At 44.2% G+C, this 17,500-nt stretch overlaps 1 protein-coding gene across 2 annotated transcripts in view; it reads left to right on the plus strand.

Annotated features, from left to right (window-relative positions):
• Window positions 1-17,500, plus strand: part of LOC123506217 — a 103,331-nt gene that overhangs the window by 42,491 nt on the left and 43,340 nt on the right. The window contains exons 1-2 of one of the 2 annotated variants that reach the window (XR_006675380.1): window positions 7,584-7,703; window positions 10,594-10,703. The gene's annotated coding sequence lies outside the window, so the exon portion shown is untranslated. Of the gene's footprint in view, window positions 1-7,583; window positions 7,704-10,593; window positions 10,704-17,500 lie in introns of those variants that run through there. The other variant, XR_006675381.1, reaches the window with a different exon arrangement.

A 17,500-nucleotide genomic window follows, 5' to 3' on the forward strand; every position in this document is an offset into this window, starting at 1 on the left:
CAAAGACAACTTTCCTGCCATTGCTGCCATGGCGGCTGGGGACCGAGAGACAACCATTGCCTGTGTCTTCTCCGGCGCGAATGTCACTTGCCAGCGAGCACCCCACTCCTTTATCACTCGTAGCTGCTGATTGATGGCCTCAGCAGCCCGCCCACTGTCCTGGCGTGGATAGGTATAGGAGAGGGTGCAGTCATCAGCATAGGCCTTGACTCCTGGCAGTAGCTGGAGAAGATCATCCACGTAGATATTCCACAGGAGTGGGCCAAGAATTGAACCCTGTGGCACTGATGCCTCCACAGGCAGGGACTCAGATGTTTGCCCGTTGACAACCACCTTGAGGCTTCTGTCCTGCAGGTAATTTCCCAGGAGTCGTAGCAAGCCACCCTGGATGCCTTTAGCACGAAGCTTTTCCAGTAATCCGTTGTGCCATACTTTATCAAAAGCTCCAGCTATGTCCAAAGCAACCACTATAGTGTCCTTGCCGTCGTCGAGGGCGTCCTGCCACTGCCTGGTGAGAAGCATCATTAGGTCGGAGGTTGACCTTCCAGGTCTGAACCCAAACTGTTGGTCTGAGAGGAGGGCATTGTCCTTGAGATGGCTACACACCACCTCTGCCACGACCCTCTCAAACACTTTACCCACCACTGACAACAGGGATATGGGTCTGTAGTTTTTTGGGTCCGTCCTGGAGCTTTTTGTGTGCAGGAACTACTCGAGCCTCCTTCCACACTGAAGGCCAGACGTTTTCCCGTACACAAGTTGTGAACTTGGGTGAGAGGGGCAGCCAGTTCCTGGGAGCATCGCTTCAGCAGGTGCGGGCTGATGTCATCAGGGCCGGTAGCTTTCTGTGTGTCCAGCCCCGCAATAATCGCTTCACCTGCTGATGCGTCACCTCCACCATGGTGACAGTCTTCTCACATTGCTGGACCAGCTGAGGCGGTGGCTGCTGTGGATTCCCCACCTTCATTTTTCCAGCAAACAAGGAAGCCAGCAACTGTGCCCTCTCCTTACTGCTGGTGGCGACAGTACCGTCCTGCTTGCTGAGGGAGGGATGGATTCTTGGTGGCCAGTTCCTGTTTGTCCTTAACAAGGGACCACCAAGTTTTGTTTCCTACGCCAGTGCCACACAGTTTCCGGCGCAGGCTTTCCTCCCACTTTTTTAAGGCCCACTTGCTGGTTACCACCATCCTCCTGCATGCAGCCCTATGCAAGTCCTTGTTGCGCCGAGTCGGGTTCCTCTTGTAGCGGAGCCAGGCAGCATACTTTGCCTCAGCAGCAACACGGCAACGGTAGCCAAACCATGGCTGATCCGTCGGTCTGGTGGTGTATTCCCTGTGTGGGACGTGGCGTCTCTGGAGGGCGAGAAGGTGAGAGGTGAGTGCAAGTGCTTCACTCTCTGCTCCTCCCTGTAGCAGAGTGGCCCATGGGGTGTGGGTCAGGTCGCGGCGCAGGGAAGCCCAGTCTGCTTTGTTCCACAGCCAGATGGTGCGGGTGGTGGCCTCGTCCCGAGCCACGCCCACTTCCAGCTGTGTCAGTACAGCGTGATGATCAGAGCTGCCCACGAGCCCCAGCTGATGACACTGAAGCTTGTCCTCCTGGTAGTCTGAGATGACAGGGTCTAATGTCCCTCCTCGTTCATGTGTGGGAAGGTGACATGATCTGTCAGACCCTGCACCTCAGGAGATTCTCGTAGGCGTCTCTTTCCAGGTGGTGATTGAGATCCCCCACAATCAGCACGTGGCTGCAGCTGTGTGCCATCATCAGGTTGTCTAAAGTCTCAGTCAGGTACAGGAGTGAGTCAGGCCCTTGTCGCGGGGGGCGATACAGGGCACACAGTAAGAGGGCTGAGCGGTCTGCCAGCGTTACTCGGAAGTACATCATCTCCATCAGTGGAGGCGTGTCTATGTCGAGTAGCTGGGCCTGCATTCCTTCCTTGAAGCAGACAGCCACTCCACCTCCTGTTCGCTCCTGTCGGTCCCTCCTCACCCAGTGGGTGAAGCCCTGCATCCTGCCATACGTGGGCTCCACCTCACTGTTCAGCCATGTCTCTGTCACCCATGTCTCTCTCTCTCTCTCTCTCTCTCTCTCTCTCTCTCTCTCTCTCTCTCTCTCTCTCTCTCTCTCTTAGAAATAAGTGATAATAAATATTGCATGCGAATCTTTTGGGAAATCCACGTGGCTTCCCAGAGAGAGAGAGAGAGAGAGAGAGAGAGAGAGAGAGAGAGAGAGAGAGACGATACATGACCGCAGCAGCACTGGGGGTCCACTTGGCACCTCGTTGACCCTGAGAGAGAGAGAGAGAGAGAGAGAGAGAGAGAGAGAGAGAGAGAGAGAGAGAGAGAGAGAGAGAGAGAGAGGTGCCACACAAGTATACAAAAGAGAGAGGAAAAAAGATAAAAAACATAATTTATAATACCGAGAAATATGTCAGTTTCCTTCATTATTAAGAGTGAAAGGGTGTGAGGAGGAGAACGAAGAGGAGGAGGAGGAGGAGGAGGAGGAGGAGGAAGGAGTGAGGAGGGAGGAGAAGGAAAGAAAAGGGACGGGGATGAGAAGATTGAAAAGAACTGCCAAATTGCCCTGTTATGAAAGAAAATGACAGGAATATGAAGTGATGTAACTTGAATGTGTGAGAGAAGGAGAAGGAAGAAAACGAAGAAGCGGAAGAGGAGGAGGAGGAGGAGGAGGTGGAGGTGAAAGAAAGAAAGGAAAGTAAAAAAGATAGTAGGAAGAAGACAGCAGGAAGAGATGCGAATATTCTACAATGGCCTCGGTATTCTTAAATGTATTGGCGCTTTATCTCAACTGCTCTTAACAAGCTCTATTGGAAGTTATTAGGGCTTTCAAGGGTGTATTTGTATTCATGTTTGTGGCGATGGATTGACGAGGGCTCTAGTGAAAGTTAATGGAGGTTTTCAAGTGTTTTACATGACTGGTGATGAATTGACAAGACTTCCACGTTAGCAATATTAAACGCTGAAGAGAACGAGAAGGATAATTTTTCTGGTCCTTGAAGATATTTGTGGTGAGTGAGCGAAGTGTTTACGAATGCTGGCTAGTGACTTACAACGAATTCATGTACGGAAATGTGAATGAAGGTTAGAACGAAACGAATGAAAAGATATAGAGTAAAGAGAATAATGAGAGAGAAAAGCCATGAGAAAACTAGATGATAGAAGTTCAGAAGTGAATGATTGTGGAATGATAAAAGGAATGAATGAAGAAAAGAAAGATAGAAAGGAAGGCATGTGAGAGAGAAAAAAAATGAAAAACGAAAAAAAGAAAGGAAAGAGGAAGTGGATTAGGAGGGAGGAAAATACAAGTAACGGGAGGAAGACGTGTGAGAGAGAAGTAAAGAACTAGGCGAGGGAGACAAGAAAGGGAGAGGGACGAGGAATGGAGGGAGGGAGGAGGCGAGAGAAAGAGGGCGGGAGTGAGTGAGTGAGGGAAGGAGGGAGGGAGGAAGCAGCATCTGTTTACACCCCCTGTCTGCCTCCTTCAGCCCAAGTGGTCCCCTTCCGGCCAGCTCACGTGACAGGGGCGGCAAGGGTCTTTGGCATCTCTTAGCGAGAAGGGCGCCGGACCATCAGAGGCGCCATTAAGAGTGCCTGCGGTGGGCCTGGTGACAAGGAGTACTAGGAGGGCGTCTGAAGTGCCGCCTCGAGTGAGTGCCAGAAAGCGTGCATCATGCTACACAGGGAAGAGAGTGCCAGCCAGCCAGGGTGCCACGGAGGGCCAGGAAGAGGCACAGAAACAGGTCAATGGTGTCAAGGGACCGCCGGGATGGCACTTAAGGGCCAGGAACTCAGGCACTTAATGCACAGTGCCAACAGGTGCCGCTTGCAACTGTGCCCTCAATGGAGAAATTAAACCCATCCTGGGGAGCCTTTGTCCCGGCGCGGTGAAGGGCGAAAGGGCATGTGGCCACGGGGGGCGGGAGCCGTGCAGTACTGGCACTACACCCAGAGAGCCTATCAGTGCCAGGAAGGAGTGGCACTGGTTTAGTACTGGCAGAGCATTGCATAGAGGAGGGATCTATAAATTTTCAAAGCTACGACTGACAAAGATAGAGGATCGAACCTTTCATTGGGATTCATTGCTGTGGCTAAGATAAACACAGTCTGGAACGCCTCTCTGTAGAATTCGATGCTCCGATAGACAAGATTTAACACAAAACAAAGCTAGAGTTCAAAACAACCTTTTTCTTCTTTAATTCACTCGTTAGGCTTTCACATAATACAAGATCCAACACCTTTAACGAGGATTCGATACCACAACTTACCAAAGTATAGAATCAAACACTTTTATAAGAACATTTGACACTAACATCGACAAAAAAATGATAAAACCAAGACATTTTACGCACATTTATGCCCGGGACTTACCAGAGCGGATAAGTCAACACCCTTTAAAAAGATTCAGGGTCAAGACTAATAACACGCATGATCTAACACTGGGAAGTCACGTGACGTCACTGCCTTGATGACTTCACTCTGTTGACGTTGCTGGAAGAAAATGTGGTGAGGGAGCGAGCATGTGACGGAAAGCAGAGTGGAAGAGGATAAGGGGAAGAAAATAAAGGGAGGAAGGAAAGAGGAGAAGAGGCAGAGAGAAGAGGCAGGTCAGTGAAAGAAGAAAAGGAAAGAGGCTCAGATGGTTAGGGAGGGAAAGGAAAGGGAGATGAGGTAACAGTGGAGGAAAAGTGGATGGAGAGAATCACAAAGGGAGAGAGGAGATGGAGGGAGGAATATATTGTAGAGTAAAAAAGATGAATAAATGGAAGAGGACCACGAGAGAGAGAGAGAGAGAGAGAGAGAGAGAGAGAGAGAGAGAGAGAGAGAGAGAGAGAGAGAGATGAATGGAGAGAGGCATGGGGAGGAAAGGAGGAAGGAGGGAGGGGACATTAAGAGGATAATGACCAATGTTGGAAGCTCTCATGCAATTCCTCCTCCTCCTCCTCCTCCTCCTCCTCCTCCTCCTCCTCCTCCTCCTCCTCCTCCTCCTCTTCTCTCTCCTGCTTCTGCGTCTGCGTCTTCTTCTTATCTCTCCCCTCCTCCTCCTCCTCTTCCTCCTCTTCCTGGTTCTTGGAATTGGCATGACTTATTTAGATTCGTCCTTAACACATCCTTTTTAGGTAATAATGTACAAGAATGTGTGTGTGTGTGTGTGTGTGTGTGTGTGTGTGTGTGTGTGTGTGTGTGTGTGTGTGTTTGTGTGTGTGTGTGTGTGCGTGTGTAGAACCAGTTAGCAAGGGAGGGAATAAAAAGAAGTAAATAAGTAAAGTAATATTGAAAGGACTACATTTTTTGTTTGTCACAGAATAAGGAAGAGAATCAGAGTTGTTTTTTATTCGTGAGATTTATTTATTTATTTATTTTTTTTGGTCAATTTAAGTATTTTCTCACCTTTTATTGCTGTCGAGGTTAGCAGAGAGAGAGAGAGAGAGAGAGAGAGAGAGAGAGAGAGAGACTAATAGAACATTCTCTTTACATTCGTTTTCTTTTCCTTCCTGCCTAGTCTCTCTCTCTCTCTCTCTCTCTCTCTCTCTCTCTCTCTCTCTCTCTCTCTCTCTCTCTCTCTCTCTCTCTCTCTCTCTCTCTCTCTCACATCTCCACACACACTACCACACCCACACACAAATCCACAATCGCGCCCACGCCTCCCACGCCCTCCCACACCCTCCCTATGCCCTCCCACGCTCAGCCCCACCGGTACTCTGCTCCTCCTGTGAATGGGCGTTGCTAGGAAGGACGTAGGATTCGCACACCTCCTGCAGGATATAATTACCGACTCCTACTGGCGGGAACTGATACGTGGTCTTACAAGTGAGGTAACTACGTGCTCCCACCGCCCTGTGTGTGTGTGTGTGTGTGTGTGTGTGTGTGTGTGTGTTGGTGTTATCCTTCGTCGAGTGATAATCTGTAACTAATTTGATTTTTTAACCCCTTCAGTACCACGCCGCGTTTCTTTATTCATTCTGGTTACTATTTGGTGGTTTTATACAGCTTCAGAAACTTAATGTGGGGGATTGAAATAGTATAGACTCTAACCATTAATCTTTTGACCTCCATAGACCCTTCCTCATGCAAATAAAATCGTTTAATCACATTCAAAAATCAAGGGAGAAATGCGTCCCAGTACTGAAAGGGTTAATTGTGTTCTTGTTTTTCTTCTTTGTCTTGTATTTTTGTGTTTTTCTTCTTCTACGTGTTGTGTTTTCCTATTTCTTTTTCGTTCTTCTTAGTTTTGTTCGTCTCTTATTCGTGTACTATTTATTTCTTTTCTCTTCCTCTTTCGTTCGTGTTCTTGTTCTGCTCCTTATCTGTGTTCTTATTCTTGTTCTTGTTCTTGCGTCTGTTCTTGTCTTGTTTTTATCGTGTGTCTGTTGTTCTTGTTGTAGTTCTTGTTATTGTTGTTTTTCATCTTGTTCTTGGGCTTGTTCTTCTTGTTTTTGTTTTCTTTTTTTTATTTTCATGTTCTAGTTCTTCTTAAATCCTTCCTCCTCCTCCTCCTCCTCCTCCTCCTCCTCCTCCTCCTCCTCCTCCTCCTCCTCCTCCTCCTCCTCCTCCTCCTCCTCCTCCTCCCACTAACTTGCTTCTCCTCTTGCAGACAAACTCTCATTCAACATTTACTAATTCTACCCTGTCACTTTTCCTCCTCCCTTCCCTTCCCTTGTTCCTCCATTAATCTCCCCTCTCTCCCCGTTTCCCCTTACACGGTGCAGTTGGGGGAGGAAAGGGGATCAGGTTCAGAGCAGCCGAGGTAGCGAGGGCAGCTAATGGTGGCTGGATCCTTTTGTTTTACTTATTTATAATGTTGGATTCTCTTTAGTGGTGTTTTGATTCTTTGTTTTAGTTTGTTGTTTTGATTAATAAGTAGATAGATAGATAGATAGATAGGTATATATATATATATATATATATATATATATATATATATATATATATATATATATATATATATATATATATATATATATATATATATATATATATATATATATATATATATATATATATATATATATATATATATATATATATATATATATATATATATATATATATATATATATATATATATATAGAGAGAGAGAGAGAGAGAGAGAGAGAGAGAGAGAGAGAGAGAGAGAGAGAGAGAGAGAGAGAGAGAGAGAGAGATTAAGAAGAGCAATGGAAACTGAAATTGTTGTCAAGCTTTTGTAGTGTGTGTGTGTGTGTGTGTGTGTGTGTGTGTGTTTACGCTGCGACACCCCCTTCCGGTCTAAGTGTCTCTCTCTCTCTCTCTCTCTCTCTCTCTCTCTCTCTCTCTCTCTCTGATAAATGTGAATCAACAAAATATATCATGAAATAACTCAATAATTCTCAACAGTACTTCATTAACTAGGCTTCAAACATCCACTAATTACTATTTCTACGGTAAGATATACAAATAATACTCACTAATTACTAAAACAACTAAAACAAACTAAAAACCAAAGCCAGCTTACGAAAGAGACAATTCAAACAGGTTCAATTTTCCCGCCACCTCCCACAATGCACCGAAAAAGAAAACGTAAAACTTAATCATTTCTCACCCACGTTGGTCTCTACGTTATCTGGGCCCAAGTGATTTATTATCCCTCGTTATCTGCGTCCGTGTAGTTAATCAAGGCGCGGTGGAGGGCTGAGTGACGCCTCTAGACCCTTATATATCTAATGGAGGTAAGATAAGAGCCGCGAGAAGCCTGTAGGGCCGTAGATATGAGAGAGACGGGCCAGGCGAGCGGAGGGATCTCAAGTAAACAAAAGTCTTAACATCACAAACATTTCTGGTTATTATGCCTCGCTATGTTCCTTATCGCCCGCTATCAGTTGGTTGTTTGTTGGTGCAGAGCTTGGCAAACTAACCCCTGACCTCAAATTATGGCGTGGTGGCCGAGAACCGTTAGAATTAAGAATAAAAATACACTGGTGATGCTTCTGTGTGTGTGTGTGTGTGTGTGTGTGTGTTATCTATTGCCTTGTGATAGCTCTCCCTCCCACTTCACACTACTGTTTTATATTACCTTTTGTATTTCGTTCTACTTGTCACCCCTTCAGTACTGGGATGCATTTTTACCACGAGTTTTGCTTGTGATTAGATTATTTTATTTACGTTAGGAAGGATCTGTGGAGGTCAGAGGATTAATGGAGTCTTCACTTATTTAATCCCCCACATAATTCAGTTCTGGAACAAATTTTTAGCTTTAGTTTTGGGTGTGATTAGACGATTTTATTGACATTAGGAAGGGTCTGTGCAGGTCAGAAGATTAATGCACTGTCTATACTATTTTAATCTCTCACATCATTTTCTGTATAAAATTATCAAATAGTAAGCAGAATAAATATGAAAACACGCCATGATACTGAAGGGGTTAATTGTTCAGTGTTCTGTAGTTCAGAAAATTTTAGATCGCCAAGTTTTGTTTATTTTTCTAGGTCCGGATGTGAGATAAAAAGATTAGAAACATTTTCAATCTCACAACTTGTATTTTTTTTTATGTAAGAGAGAAGGACTGGCCAAGGACAATGGAAAATATAAAGAAAAAGGCCCACTCAGTTGCCATTGTCCATAAAGAGTCGATAGAATTAGCCAAAGCATAGGAACAAATGTCTTATAGAGATTTATTCCTTATTTAGTTGTTTATAGGAACGGTGTATAGTTGATAATATTTAACCTGATTTCACTTTTAAATCTTTGGAAAGTAAGAAAAAAATGTTGGGTGATAATTTCTATTTACATATTCTACTTTTCTTGATTTAAAACTCTGTGATAATCTCCATTTATTCCTTCTCACGACTTGAACTCTTGCAGGAAGGAAGTTTCTGGGCGCTTATCCTCCAAATGTGACAGTTTTGACCTTTAACCCTTGAGTACCATGACGCATTTCCATATTCATTCTGCTTATTATTTGGTGGTTTTATACAGCTTCAGAAACTTATGTGGGGAGATTAGAATAGTGAAGACTGTTGCCATTAATCTTTTGACCTCCACAGACCCTTTCTAATGTTAATGAAATGGTCTAATCACACACAGATCTCAGGGTAAAAATGTGTCCCAGTATTGAAGGGGTTAAAGGGAGGCACATCAATTAGTTTAGGTCAAGCCAGCGTAACATACAGTTTAAGTACAGTCGTAGTTTCACATTTATTAACATTCTTGAACAACAACAAATAAAAGAAACATAAAAAAAAACATCGTGATTAACAAAAAGCTCATTAAAGACTAAAGTATAATTGAGTCACAAAGAACCCACGTAATTATGATCACGAGCAGGGCGGCAGCGGAAGGTAAACAAACGCCACCACCACCACCACCACCACTGCCGCCGCCTCCCACAGCACGCTTGGGACTCTCGCGGAAGTATTAGTTTAAATGCAACCACAACAAAACACTCCCATTTTGCTCTGCCTCGTAAAGTAAGGGAATTACAACCAGTCATGTGTTCTCTTCCTTCCTTCCTTACTCTTTCCTCTCCTTCCTTCCTCTTTTCCTCTCTTCCGTTATGTTCTATATTTTCCTCTTGTTTCTCTTCACTTCCTCCTTTTGTTCTTGATAATTTTCTCTTTTTCTTTCTTTCTTTTTCTTTTTTCTTTCTTTCCTTCTGTTTTCTTTTTTCTTCATTTCTTTCTTTCTCCATCGCTTATTCTCATTTTTTTTCATATTTCCTTATCTTTTTTCGTACTCTTTCTAACTTTCCTTCTTCCTTTTCTTCCATCCTTTCTTCTCTCCCTCCCTTCTCTTCCTTCCTCCTGTTCTTCTTGATTATCTAATGTCTTTTTTCTTTTCCCTTTCCTTGCCTTCTCCCTTCCTTACCTTCCTCTTTCTCCCTCTCCTCTCTCGTTCTCCCTTATTATCTCATGACTGTCTGCACTTTTTTGAGATTAATGCAGTGTGGGCGTGTCTTTATGTTATTGTGGCAACGAGTTTAATTTTGTATCTTGTATGTGTTATTTTTGTATCTTATTATTTTTCTCACCTTCGTTTCAAAGTTTGGTGTGTTGCAGTAATTTGATCGTTGTTTTTGTTTTCATTGCTTTTTGTTTGTCTATTTTTTTGGAGGGTGTTCTGTGTTTATTTGTTATGTTTTTACACTGGCTTGTTTTCCTGGTTCCCCCTCCTCCTCCTCTCTCTTCTTCTTCTTCTTCTTCTTCTTCTTCTTCTTCTTCTTCTTCTTCCTTCTCCTCCTCCTCTTCCTCCTCCTCCTGCTGCCGGAAGGAGTGTATCAAGTTTCAGGAGTGAAGGGAGAGAAAAATAGTCAACAATTCTTATTTTTTCTTTATTTTTCTTCGTCTTTTTTTGACAAGCGTATTAATTTTCTTTGTGTTGGTGTCAAGTTTCCTTCTTGTGGTCATTTATGTAAGATTTTTTGTGTTATTTTTCCTTCTTTTTTTTCTCAATGTTATGTTGTTCTCGCATTTTTTCCCTTTGTTTCCTTACGTCACGGCCTCGACCTTTTGTGTGTGTGTGTGTGTGTGTGTGTGTGTGTGAGAGAGAGAGAGAGAGAGAGAGAGAGAGTTCAATTGATAGTTAGAAATGAGGGGGTGGTATACACTGATTTCTTCTTCACAGGGACAGACGTGTGGCGGTGCTGTGGTGGACATGGAGCCTCGGAATAACCATGTATCACAGCGACACGAGCCTCTGAGTCGCCTTCCTCCGTCAACACGAATTCTGCAGCAGTAAGTAGCAAGACATTTGTTCCTTAATTTTGGCTAATTTATTATACTCTTTAAGGAACCAGCACTCAAGTGAACCTTTTTTTTTTTTTAATATTTTGTTACCCTTGGCTGGCTTTCCTCCCACATGAAAAAAAAAGAAAAACACGTAGGTAATTTGACTTAATCCCTACAATACTGAGACGAATTTTTACCTTGATTTTGGGTTTGATTAGGTGATTTTATTCACATTAGGAAGTGTCTATGGAGGTCAAACGATTAATGGCCAGAGTCTTTACTATTCTAATCCCAACGTATGTTTCTGAAGCTGTATAAAATCGCCAAAATAGTACTAAACCAGAATGTATGTGAAAATACGTCCTAGTAAGAAAGAGGTTAAATCGTAATAATTTTGTATGAGTTTATGATATAATTTCGAAAGTTACAACCAGCAGGAAATAGAATGATGAGTTACGTATTTTAAACCTTCAACCCCTTCAGTGCTATGACGCGTTTTCATATTCATTCTGCTTACTATCTTGACAATTTTGTACAGCTCCAGAAACTTATGTAGAGGATTAAAATAGTGAAGACTCCGACCATTAATCTTCTGACGTCCATAGACAATTAATAATATAAATAAAATCGTGTAATGGTACCCAACACTCATGGTAAAAAAAAAAAGCGTTCCAGTACTGATGGAGTTAAGTGCCTGTAGAATAATTTCCCCACGTAAAATCGTGTACAGATACCCAAAAGGGAAAAATTAAGGTCAGTGACAATTAGAATAGATCACTGGTCACTGTTGTCTGCCTCTACCATGAAAAAAACGTCTAACTTTAGCCATTAATCATTGTTACTGCTTGGGTTGCTTTGCCTTGCTGTGTCTGTTGTCCTGGTGAGTGGAGAGGGTGGTGGTGGTGGTGGTGGTGGTGTGAGGGTGTGAGAGCAGGTGGCTGGATAGGATATGGCCGGTGAATCATTGCAGTAGCACGTTCAGGACTTGTCAGCATTCTCGATGGCTAAAAATCAATACCGCAGGTGTTTTAAATCCGTGTCCTGCCTCAGATCTTCCCTCCATCTTCCTTTCTTTCTCTTTCATCTTCCCTCCTCATCCTTCTCCTCTTTCCTCCTCTTCCCTCTCCTCTCCCCTCCCTTCCCCTCCTCTCCTCTCCTCTCCTCTCCTCTCCTCTCCTCTCCTCTCCTCTCCTCTCCTCTCCTCTCCTCTCCTCTCCTCTCCTCTCCTCTCTCTCCTCTCTCTCTCTCTCTCTCTCTCTCTCTCTCTCTCTCTCTCTCTCTCTCTCTCTCTCTCTCTCTCTCTCTCTCAGCTCTTTTTCCATCTTCTAAATTGCTTTCCCTTTTTTTCCCTTTCTCGTTTATCTAATCTTTACATTTCCTGTTCGCGTTTCTTTTATTCCATCTTTTCTATCTTCTTTTTGTGCATTCTTCTTATCTTCGTGTTATTCTTTTCTTATTAAGATATTCTACCTTCCTTTTATTTCTTTCCTAGTTCTTTATCTTCTTTACTTTTATCATTTTCTTGTCCTGATATTCTTGTTTTTTATCTCTCTCTTTTTCTCGCTCTTTCTTTCTCTCTCTCTCCTTCTCCGTTCCTATCATTCAATTTCCTTTTCACATTTGTTCTTCGTAATGCAGACTTAACCCTTGTCTTACTTTTTGCGGTGGAAACTGGCGGGAAAAAAGTAACACAGCGGGATGGAGAATACAAAGAGGAGGTAAAAAAAGATGACAACCACTGTAATGTTCTCAACCTCACCAATACGTTATACTCCTCCTCCTCCTCCTCCTCCTCCTCCTCCGCCTCCGCTCACCTTCACCTTCCTCCACCTGGCGTTGCTCCCTCACCTGTGTTTTGGAATTTTGATTAGTGTTGACTCACCTGTTCTCGTTTTCTTTCTCTTTCTCATCCCGCGGGCGTTTGTTTGGCGTGGCTTTGTGTTTCCCTTGTGATGTGTTAGGGAAAAATTGCTGTTACTGATGCTACTACTGTTGTTGTCATTACTGCTATTGCTATTATTATTGCTGCTGCTACTGCTACTGCTACTGCTACTGCTACTGCTACTGCTGCTGCTGCTGCTGCTGCTACTGCTACTACTACTACTACCACCATACTAACCTATCCTAACCTGACCTAACAAAATTTAACTTTATTTACTTTATTTTTGCTGCTGCTACTACTACTACTACTACTACTACTACTACTACTACTACTACTACTACTACTACTACTACTACTACTACTACTACTACTACTACTACCACTACCACAAGAGAGAGAGAGAGAGAGAGAGAGAGAGAGAGAGAGACTTACCTAATCATGTCAAGCCAGGTAACAGGGATATGACCAGGTGCGCTAATCAGCAACCCATGGGCCAGGTAACCACCCCACCTGAGGCAAAGATTAAAACCTCACATTAATTCACCACCCATCACCACCATCACCACCCTCTTTACCATCACCTCCCCTTCGTCACCATCATCTTCAAGGCCCCGGTGACTCGTTAGTAATGTCCTTGTACCGAGTCATCATTTTGAATCTTCCTCTTTCTCCTATCATCTTCAAAAATCACTTCCTTTCATTTTTCATCTTCCCCATCATCTTTTAATGTCGCCATGATCCTTCTGGCGCGTGTCAAGGAGAATGAGGGGAACTAGAAGGTTTGTGGATATAGAAGGGTAACTGAAGGGGAGGGAAAAGATGATGAAGGGATGTGTACAGAAGAGAGGAAGAGGGAATAAAGATGGGATAGGAAAGCGTGATGAAGTGGAGATAGGAGGATAAGAAAGGAAGGGTTTGTATTGTGTATAAGGAGGATGAAGGATAAGGAAGAGGAGGAAAGAAGAAAGAAAAGGGAGAGAAAGGGTAAATAGATTGTAGAGGTTTATGATACCTTATTTTTGTCCTTGTTTTTCAACACACACACACACACACACACACACACACACACACACACACACACACACACACACACACACACACACACACACACACACACACACACACACACACACACACACACACACACACTTAAAAAAAGCGTAAAATTCCTTCTTTCTTTTACTTCTTTGTTTACTTTTTTCCCTTCCCGCTCTTTGCCAGCCCTACCCACTTCCCCCCTACCCATCTACCCCCTGGCACCCACGCCTGTCCCTGCCCCCTACCCCATGCCCGCCCCACAGTCGTGACAGGTGCCCGGAAGCTGTTCCTCACCTGTAGCCCATCACAGGTAGGAGTTTGGGTCACCTGGCTCCTCATTATCTACCTTCCATAAACCCCTGCCTTGTCATCAGAGAGAGAGAGAGAGAGAGAGAGAGAGAGAGAGAGAGAGAGAGAGAGAGAGAGAGAGAGAGAGAGAGATTTGAGGTAATGGAGACAAGGAATCCGTAATTAGATATATTTAGGTGTTACTCTCCTCCTCCTCCTCCTCCTCCTCCTCCTCCTCCTCCTCCTCCTCCTCCTCCTCCTCAGTTCTGGGCACGAGCTAAGGTAATCACTCTTAACTAGTAACCTAACCCCAAGCACCACCACACGTCACATTTACCACCCTACGTACCTCCCTCATAAGACTCAAACTTCCATGCACAACCTGACACGAGACTTGGAAAAAGGATAAGAAGTTTGACTCTCAGATATTAACTTCCTGTTGTTAGCCAATAGGAAGCCGCCTCTGCCCTGGAGCGGCCTTGTGATTGGCTGAACGCTGTGGTATGTGATATCTTTGTGCAGGAGAGGAAGTGGGGGATGATGAGAGTGGTGGAGGGAGGAGAGGGGGAGGAGACTAAGAGGAGTGAAAGATAAGAGTAAAGTAGGAGAAGAAGAAGGAGGAGGAGGAGGAGGAGGAGGAACAAGAAACTGGATTACATAGTGTGCAGGGTAACAGAAAGAGAGAGAGAGAGAGAGAGAGAGAGAGTGTGTGTGTGTGTGTGTGTGTGTGTGTGTGTGTGTGTGTGTGTGTGTGTGTGTGTGTGTGTGTGTGTGTGTACAAAAGAAATACTAGACTAGAAATAAGAAACACACACACACACACAGAGAGAGAGAGAGAGAGAGAGAGAGAGAGAGAGAGAGAGAGACAGACAGACAGACAGACAGAAAGTGTACACAAAAAAAACTAGACAAGAAATAAGAAAAGAAATCAATAACCATGTAAAAAATGACAAAAAAAGGATGTCAGGCAAGTTTTAGGAATGAACTAGTGAGTCAAAATTCATAAAAGTTCAAAAACCCTTCAATAAAAAAAAAAGGAAAATAGAATAAAATAAGAAAGTTTTAATACAATTTTCCCGACCATTACACCATTAAAGTTTTGAAGAGTTTAAAGTCACAATCAGATCAACTTTTTCTTAACATAACCAGCTAACTTTATTTTTCCCTCGTAAAGTAACTAAGTGCATTTTCTCCCCACGTAAAGTAAATAAGTGTAATATAGTATCGTTATTTAAGTAAGTAATCGAGGAAGACATTTAGTAAGACAGGCTGGTGGTGTTCTTCATCTTCTTTTTCTGTCTTATTCCTTTTTATTTTATTCTCTTTTATTTATTACTTTTGGCCGGAAAATATTGCAGGAACTTCATACCTTTTAAGGAATGCTCGTGTGTGTGTGTGCGCGTTTAACACACACACACACTCTCTCTCTCTCTCTCTCTCTCTCTCTCTCTCTCTCTCTCTCTCTCTCTCTCTCTCTCTCTCTCTCTCTCTCTCTCTCTCTCTCTCTCTCTCTCTCTCTCTCTCTCTCTCTCTCTCTCTCTCTCTGGATATTTTTTCTTCGTGACCTCTAAATTTAAGGTGTGACCACTTAGAGAGAGAGAGAGAGAGAGAGAGAGAGAGAGAGAGAGAGAGAGAGAGAACGGGAAGGAGATTCACTGCAGGGAGCAACTTCCTCGCTACATTTACTCTGGACAAAGGAGGAGGAGGAGGAGGAGGAGGAGGAGGAGGAGGAGGAGGAGGAGGAGGAGGAGGAGGAGGAGGAGGAGGAGGAGGAGGAGGAGGAGGAGAAGAAGAAGAAGAAGAAGAAGAAGAAGAAGAAGAAGAAGAAGAAGAAACAGAGAAAGAATAAAAAGGAGAAGAAAGAAGAAATGGTTGAAGGAAGAAGAAAAGAAGGAAGGAAGAGCTAGACAGGATGAAGAAGAGAAAGGAGAAGAAGAAGAAGAAGAAGAAGAAGAAGAAGAAGAAGGACAAAAAAAAGATCCAGATAACATAATAAGAATGCAAAAAAAGGAGGAAAGAGAGAGAGAGAGAGAGAGAGAGAGAGAGAGAGAGAGAGAGAGAGAGAGAGAAAACAGGGACATTCCAGGGGTCACAGGTCTTTGGGGGCGGGTGAAGGAGTTACAGAAAGGGGTGACGTGACGGGCGGGTCCATCACTGCCCCGGGGAAGTGTGTACCCTGAGGTGCCTTGTGCCCCGCTCGCAGGATATTACACATTCCAGGGAGAGAGGGAGAGGGAGAGGCGGGAGGGAAGAAGGGAGAGGAGGAAGAGAGAGGAGGAGGGGATGGCGTTGAGAGGGAGGAGAAAAGGTGGTGATGAGAGGGGGAACAAAAAGGGAGAAAGAGAGGGAGAAGGGAAGAAGAGAAAGGAAGAGGGAGAGGAGGAAGGGATGGTGTTGAGAGGGAGAGGAAATAAAAAAGAGTTTATTTTGAGTGAGAGAACAAGAGAAAGAGAGGGAGAGAGAGAGGAGGAAGGGGTAGTGTTGAGAGGGAGAGGAAAAGAGGTAATGAATGAGAGGAACAAAAATGGAGTTTAGTTGTGAGAGAACAAGAGAAAGAGAGGGAGAAGGAGAGAAAGGGGAGGAAGAAGGAGAGGGAGAGGAAGATGAAGTGTGGTGTTGAGAGGGAGAGGAAAAGATAGTGATGAGTGGGTGAAGGAAAGGGAGTTTATTTGTGAGTGAGAGATCAAGAGAAAGAGAACTAGGGAGAAGGGGAGGGAGAGAACATTGGTGAGAGGAAGGGAAAGGAAGAGAGGGGAGGTGAAAGAGAGAGAGAGAGGAGAAAGCAGTCGTGAGAGAAAGAGAAAGGAAAAAAGAAACTGCTGATATAGACTTTTTTTATTTCCTCTTGTATATTCATCCTCTCTCTCTCTCTCTCTCTCTCTCTCTCTCTCTCTCTCTCTCTCTCTCTCTCTCTCTCTCTCTCTCTCTCTCTCTCTCTCTCTCTCTCTCTCTCTCTCTCTCTCTCTCTCTCTTTCCCTTTGATTAATTTCCCCAATCCTGATCTGTCCATCCTGCAATTTTCCTTCTTTGTCCTCGCCCTCGTCCTTGTCCTGTCCCCCCTCCCCCTATCCCTCGCTCCCCCTCCTCACCTGTCCACCACACCTTTGCTCCCCCCCTCAGGCAACGTAAAGGGGGGGGAGAGAGGAAGTTGGTGGGGAGAGAGAAGGTGTTCCTCCCTGGGGCCTTGCTGGAGGAGAGAGAGAGAGAGAGAGAGAGAGAGAGAGAGAGAGAGAGAGAGAGAGGGAGAGGGAAGTAGGAAGGGAGGAAAGAAAGGATGGAAGTAGAAATGGAGGGAAGAAAGGATGGAAGGAAAGAGGAGGTAAGAGAGAGAGAGAGAGAGAGAGAGAGAGAGAGAGAGAGAGAGAGAGAGAGAGAGAGAGAGAGAGAGAGAGAGAGAGAGGCTTAATTGCAAACGTATGTCATATTGTAAACATAAAGAAAGAATTGAGGGAGGCAAGGGTGGAGTGGAAAAAAGAGAGGGAAAAAAGAGAAAGGGAGGAAAGAGGCAGGAGAGGAGAAATGAGAGGGCGGAGAGAAGAAAGGATGAGGAAAAAATGAAAGGAATGAGAGGAGAAGAAAAGATGAAGAAACGAAA

This window comes from Portunus trituberculatus, chromosome 19, assembly GCF_017591435.1.
Source record: "Portunus trituberculatus isolate SZX2019 chromosome 19, ASM1759143v1, whole genome shotgun sequence".
NCBI classification, from domain to species: domain Eukaryota; kingdom Metazoa; phylum Arthropoda; class Malacostraca; order Decapoda; family Portunidae; genus Portunus; species Portunus trituberculatus.